The 7,504-nt window shown below is 28.3% G+C and overlaps 1 pseudogene; it reads right to left on the bottom strand.

The window, feature by feature from the left end:
- Nucleotides 1-860: 860 nt before the first annotated feature.
- On the bottom strand, nucleotides 861-4,250 carry LOC124917069 (annotated as a pseudogene).
- Nucleotides 4,251-7,504: the final 3,254 nt, after the last annotated feature.

Here is a 7,504-nt window from a genome sequence, read left to right as displayed (position 1 = left end):
AAATAGTCAATTGATTGACTAAATTATGGCGGGAGATCATGCGGTTTTGTGGCTTGACTCACATGTAAGTTGTAACATTAATCTATCATAATAATATTAATTATTCATGCTTATTTTTTTTTTTCCCTTTAAATATTGAGTTCTCACTTCTCTTAAATTAAAGTCTCGTTTCTCAAGGCCCGGCACATAGAATTGGGCTGCATAGACAATTTTTTTTTTTTTTTTTATAAAATTAATTAGAATAATTATTGAGAAAAAAAATATCAATGTAAAAATAAATAGAGAGCATTTCCTCAATTTAAAAATGATTTGTCTATCAAAATGTAAGGTATTAATATAGGTGCAAAATAAAATCTAACCTAAAAGGTTAAAAGATATAGAGTGATTTAATACTTAACCATTTCCTTTTCTTTTTTTTTATAGAAACACATTTTTCATATTAATTTATATTTGATTAGAATTAGTTATAGTATTAAAACACAAAAATGTCCATACCTTCGTTAGAATTTATATTTCATTTATATTAAAACAAAAAATGTCCATACCTTCATTAGAATTATGTATCTAATTACAGTTTAACCCCATATTCTAAACTAGACTTACAATAATATTAACAAACTTATTTATATCCCTATTAACAAAACAACAAAGTCTATTTTTTTTTCCTATAGCACGATAGAACACAAATGTCAAAAATGACCTTTATATTTGTCCAAAGGCAAAGTGGTACACAAGAGTTACAAGAGTTTATAGATTGTTGTGAATAACAAGTTAATACACATACATGATACATGGTTCACTATTAATTTTCTAGCTACATATATAATTAAGAAGAAGTTAACACATTCACTACAAATCTACTATACCAAACAAGAAGTTGTTGGTCCCGAACCCAAAGCATTAACACATGAATCTCCGACTGGCTTATCATCGTAGGTAAGATTTACATTTTCTGTCCTCAAGTTACTACAAGGCTCACTTTTGCTACATCCGAACCTCACTCCAACCTTGGTAGCCGATGATCCATATATATTCTTATACAATACGTTGTTGATCTTTATCCCCGAGTTCTGTTGTTACATAATTAATATAAATGTGACAAAATGAAAATCAAAAAATCAAAATAATGTTTTCAGAAAATGTGTAAATTATATAATACCTGGCCAGGACAATTTATATTGTGGGGGCAGTAATTCTGGTTAATGATGATGGGATTGTGGACATTAGACATGAAGACATCTTGAAAAATGACATTTTTAACAAAACCATTGCTAGGTCTTCCCCATGTCTTTATTCTTAAACCATTTTGTGTTCCTGATAATGTAACTGTCTTAACGGTCACATTTTCTACTCCTGGCTCTTCCACATCCCATCCTAGACTTCCAATGCTACATCCAAAAAAAATTGATCAATTAATGAGCATGTTTGATTTTAAGCTTCTTAATTTTTTTTCCTTTCAATATTAGAGAGAATCACTGATTTATGATAATAACAATAGTATACTCAAATAACAAAGATTTTAATTAAAAAAATAAATATTTCATATATATCACTAGGAAAAAAATCATTTTTAAGGAGAGTAAAATTCATCGGAGAAAAAGAGAAAATGCCTTCGGTGATAAAAAAAGCCTATACCCTAAGGGAGGTGCTTTTCCCACTCCCTCCTATATTCCCAACCCAGCCTTCACTCCTTAATTAACTCCCAAATTACTTATTTATCCCTATCATTTTCATATATTTAACTTTCTTATTTTATTTAATTACTTATTTTATTTTATTATTAATTTTTTTAATTAAATATAATTAATTAATTAAATTTTAATATGTTTTTTTAACTTTATTTATTTAATTAAAAATACAAAATATTATTATTTTTATATTATAATTATTTAAAATATAAATATTTAATATTTTATTATATTAATTATATATATATATATATATATTTTAAAATACTTATAAAAATCAATTTTTTTATAAATAAAATTATTTAACAAATAAATAAGATAAATTCTTTAATATATTATATATTAATAATTAGTCAAATTAAATATAAACGATAACATTTGCATAATATTTTTAATAATACTTTTTATTAAAATATTTCATATTTAACCTTTTAAAATATTTATTTTATATAAAATTATTATTTTATTTTAATTAATTTATTATAATTTTATTATTAATATATAATATTTAAAATTAATTATATATCTTTTAGATTTTTTATCTTTTAAATAGAAAAAATATTAAAAATTAATTAATTAATTATATTTAATGATAAAAAAAACTTAATAATTAAATAAAATAAAATAAGTAAAATAAATAAGATTAAAGGTAAATATATAAAATTAATATGAATAAATAAGTAATTTTTGAGTTAATTAAGGAGTGCAGAGCGACGAAATATAAGTAATTTTTGAGTTAATTAAGGAGTGGGATGGGACGGGAATATGGGGGTGGGAAAAACAATTTGCATACCTAAACACTATATTCAATTTTCCCTATATTCAATTTTCACCTGTTTTATAAGTGTTATATCAAACATACAAAACTGGGTTTTAAAAACCCACAAGAAATATCATCTATTAATATCCTCAAATTAAGTAAAGGAAAACCTCACAACATTCAAAACACTAAATTTTAGTTTTTCATGAATTAGGGTCAACTCAAAATTGTTTTTTAGTGAATACATAAAGACATTACTCTCATTTCTATCATAGTTTATACCATTAGAAAAAAAAAATGTTTATTTTGTGAAACTTTAATTTATTGTTTGAGTTTTTTTTATACCAAAATAATGTTTGATAAAAAAAAGTAAGCGATTTATTTCAATCAATTGATTACTAAGACTATCTTTAAAATATTTTTGAAAAAAATATTTTTGAAAAGGTTAAGATCAAATGTCTTTAAAAATTTAAATTGTCAAAAAAATAAACACTAGTATAATAACACTTTACAAGTATATACATATTTTAGTTAAGAATTTAAATATAGACAACCATAACTAAAATTAATGGTTCAAATAAGAAAAATATTTACTTAATAACCATTTTTGATTGGTTTGACACGATAAAATGTTCTACATTTTCAAAAACACTAAATATTAAACATACCTTATGCCATGGCCCGACCACAAACAATATTGTGTATCAAGATATTGGAGTTACCTGGACTGATCGAGATACAATCATCGCCCGTCGCAATCTTCGTATGAAGTATACTTACATTAGACGAAAGTTGGACATGAATCCCGTCAGTATTAGGGCTAAGCCATAATCTTTAATCCTTTCATCCTCACGTTATGGCACCCATTTAATACAATATGAAAAAATTGGCTATTTATTGATGTTAATCCGTTTATTGTTATATCCTTGCGTTCGTGAAAACCCATTGTCTGTATATATAACCGATCAAAATTATTGTCGAAATCCAAAAAAAAAAAAGTTAGAAATTCTTTATTAGTAACTGCCATCATGCCACAAAATTAGGGTTTCATGTAGACGGTTGTTTCACTAATACAGCTAGTAGTGGCTCCACCTTTTCAGCTTGAGGTGGATTTTCTTAGTCATGTTTGTTCTTTCTAAAAATATATATATTTATATGTTAGTTCTTTCTAAAAATATATATTTATATACCGCAACACATTCACGAAAGATATGAAAAGATAATCAAGAGTTTCCTTAAATAAAAATAGAAATAAAGGGTTTCCTTAAAAAAAACAAGTATTTATTTTTCCTAGGAAAAAATATACATACCGTAACTCCGATCGGGCAACGTATAATGGGTGAGTTGTCGCCGGCGGCGGCCATCGCCTTACAATCCCATAAACCAGACCCTTTTCCGTGAATAATTCCTCCGACGATAGAAAGACGATGAACCCTTTCAAATTTAAGCCAATTTCCAGTACTCACATTATTATAATCTGTTGGAGCCAAGAGCACACCATCTATCCGAATAACAATTCCGACGTACTCATTATTATTGCTATCATTAAATCTCTTACATTTCTGGCCATAAAACTGAACCCTTTGAATAAAATACACGCCGGGATGAATATAAATAGTGGCCGGCTTTATTGAGTCGCAGGCAGAGTCCCATGCGGCGAGGAAAGCATTGGTGGAGTCGGTCTTGCCGTCGGGTTTTGCACCAAAATGCTTGACGATGTTAAAGTTGGTGGCTTTTGTAATTTGTTGATATTTGATGGAAATGGTAAGTAGAAAGAGTAGTGAGGAAACTGAACGGTTCATTTTAAGGTGGGATGAAGAGACAGAAAATAGCGGATATAAAGTGGAGAGAATGTTTATGTGGTTTGAGAGTGAGGGTTTATGCGTGTGAGAGAGTGGAGTTTGGAAGTAGGGCATACATGAAGTGTAATTACAATAAACATAAATAATCTTAACTAATCTATCATAAATAACTTAATTAATATATTGGAAGAATAATTAATTTACCTTAGAATTAATTTTTTATTTTATTACTTATATTTCTCTTACCTTTAATTTTTCATAATATAGTTAATATTTTAAAATAAAATTATTATATTAAAATAACATAAATTATCGTTAACTATTTTTTTTAAATTAATTTAAGAAGATATTAAATATGACTTTCATCTCGATTTAAATCGTTATAAATATTGATATTATATTAATCTTTATTTTACACATTTTACATAAATAATAGTTGTATTGACAAATGATAATAATCATGACTACAGGTGTCTAATCTCCAACTAATTCCAAATTAATGCAATGCTTGGAACATATCATTCATTTTAAATTTGATGAATTCTATAAAAATGAACATTTCATTGATATATCTTATCTCAGTCATTTTATTTGATGCTCTATATATCTGAAGTCCTGTACATTTTATCTCAAGGCTGAAGCAATTTGGTTTACTTGAAATTCCTGTTTGTCTTATTGTTTTGTTTTACTTTGTTCTTGAGGTCATTGCATCTATTAGTTACTCAAAAGACTAAAGTACCTTGATAATACCCTTGATAATACCCTGACTTTTGAATTAGTGTTAAGTATTAGAAGACCTTTACTATTGTAACAACACAGTGATAGAAATGATTATTATTGACAAACATAAAGTTTTTTTTATTGGCATAAAAAAATTGTAAAGACATCTCAAAATGACCACCATAAACCATCTCTTTCTAATTTGTTCTTTTTGTAGTCTATTCTTTCCATGATTGTTTTTCATATAGAATCTTTGAAGTGTTGAGAATAATTTTAGCACGAAATAAATAGCTAGTTGTGGTCTGATTACTATGTTGGACATTGTCAACTCTGCATCGATGCTTTATCCAGAAACTGTGTTAAGATACTAGGATATATATTTTCCTGTTGTTTGAATTTAATATTATTTGTCTTTGTTACTTCCAGTCTTGCACCATTGGTGAAGAAAATTCGCGAGTCTCAAGTTGTTGAGATGACTGTTAAACTCTGCGATAAGTTGCTAAATGGGAAATGCCACAATCGCGACAATGCAAGCATAACTTTGAAGACAATTGTGGTCGAGCTTCCTAGTGTATCTGTTGCACAGTCTGTAATTGCTTCAGTATCTCTAGAGCTGATAAGAGGAGACACTACTCAAGAAAGTGCATAGATCTCATGGACATTTCTATCTCTTACTTGAAAGTGTGCAGCATGCTCCCATCTCTAAAGCCATGATGTGGCATGTTTATGTTGGCTTTTTTAATTATCACAAATTTCTCTAAGACATCTTTCCTTCATCTATCCTTCTGCATCCCTGGCTTCTTGCTTGTCGCTTCTTGCTTGTCGGAAGATTTGTTGGCAAAAGGCAACCGTTGAAGTTGTTCGTCTCTTGGAAAAGAAGGGAACAAAACAGGAAATGACCCGTACAAATATTCAGATGATCGGGGCTTTAAGGTAGATTCATAAATTCCTTTCTTTTTCGAACTTGTCTACTCTTCTTGTCCTTTCCTATTGATTAGATGGGTAGACCATTATGATTTGATTTATGCATATTTTATAATTCTATCATTGGATTTGTAGATGGTGATTTAAAATCTAACTTCCTTTTCTATGTTTATTATAGGCTTACCTTTGCCTTGTTTGTTTGATTAGAGTTTTTTTTTTAATAAATAAATGTCTATGGCGATTGGTTAAAATATCAATCGCCGTTTCCCACAGTTAAAATACCAATCGCTATATGATTTATGTAGTAGCGATGGGTTATTATACCAATCGCTATAGGCATATAGCGATTGGTTATTTACCAATCGCCGTTTCCAATTTAGGCAACAACGACTAGAGCTCTACCGATTAAGAACGATTAACATATAACCAATTGATATAGGCCTATAGCGATTGATTTGGAGGTTAATAGCGATTGGTTTACCAATCGCTAGAGGGTCTTTTTTACTAGTGTCTCATTTTCATTTAAGCTTTCAAATGAATTTCTTCATCAAGTTCTCACAAATCAATGGAAACTTTTATTCAAATTAGATTAAGTGTAAATTTTGAATTCAATCAAGACTTTAGAAGTTGGTTCTAAATCATCTCTCTTTCAAAATTCCCAAATTTCCAAATCTTTTCAATACTCAATCACTACATTGAGTCTTGTGTAAGTGTAACGACATTCATGAATATCAACACTATTGAAGATTCAATTCACATTTCTCATAAAGGTATTCTCTCTTATTGACGATTCTTTACTCCAACAACATTGGGTGTGTTTGATAACCCTGGAATTAGTATTGGAATTGGAATTGGAGGGTCCAATTCCAATTCTTATGTTTGTTAGACACTTTAATATTAAGAAATATAATTGGAATTAGAATTCCAATGAAATTCAATATAGTGTAATTTGATAGTTCTCAATTCCAATCTTTTTAGGTCGGAATTATAATTTCAAATTAACACGTTTTTCACGTTTTTGACATGTTTAACACGTTTTTCACACATTAAACACGTTTAACACGTTTAACACGTTTTTAACACGTTTAACACGTTTTTCACACGTGCAACATTTTATCATGTTTTTGACACGTTTAACACGTTTTTGGCACGTTTAACACGTTTTTGGCACGTTTAACATGTTTTTGGCACGTTTAACACGTTTTGACATATTTAACACATTTTTTACGTCATTGACACGTTAAACACGATTTTCACATTTTTAACATGTTTAATACGTTTTTGACACATTTAACACGTTTTTCATATTATGCACGTTTTGACAAGTTTAACAATTTTTTTTTATATATTTGACACGTTTAACACGTTTTCACGTTTTTGACACATTTAACACGTTTTTAACACATTAAACACGTTTATCATGTTTTTGGCACGTTTAACACGTTTTTGATATATTTAACATGTTTTTTTTACGTTTTTGACATGTTTATCACATTTTGACACGTTTAACACGTTTTCCACATTTAACAAGTTTTTCACATATTTGGCACGTTTAACATGTTTTTGACATGTTTTCATGTTTCTAACACCACTGGTGAAAAAGGGGTAAA

This window comes from Impatiens glandulifera, unplaced genomic scaffold (genome assembly GCF_907164915.1).
Source record: "Impatiens glandulifera unplaced genomic scaffold, dImpGla2.1, whole genome shotgun sequence".
Lineage (NCBI taxonomy): Eukaryota > Viridiplantae > Streptophyta > Magnoliopsida > Ericales > Balsaminaceae > Impatiens > Impatiens glandulifera.
Note: the sequence above shows the minus strand (reverse complement) of the source record. Positions and strands in the feature narration are given on the sequence as shown.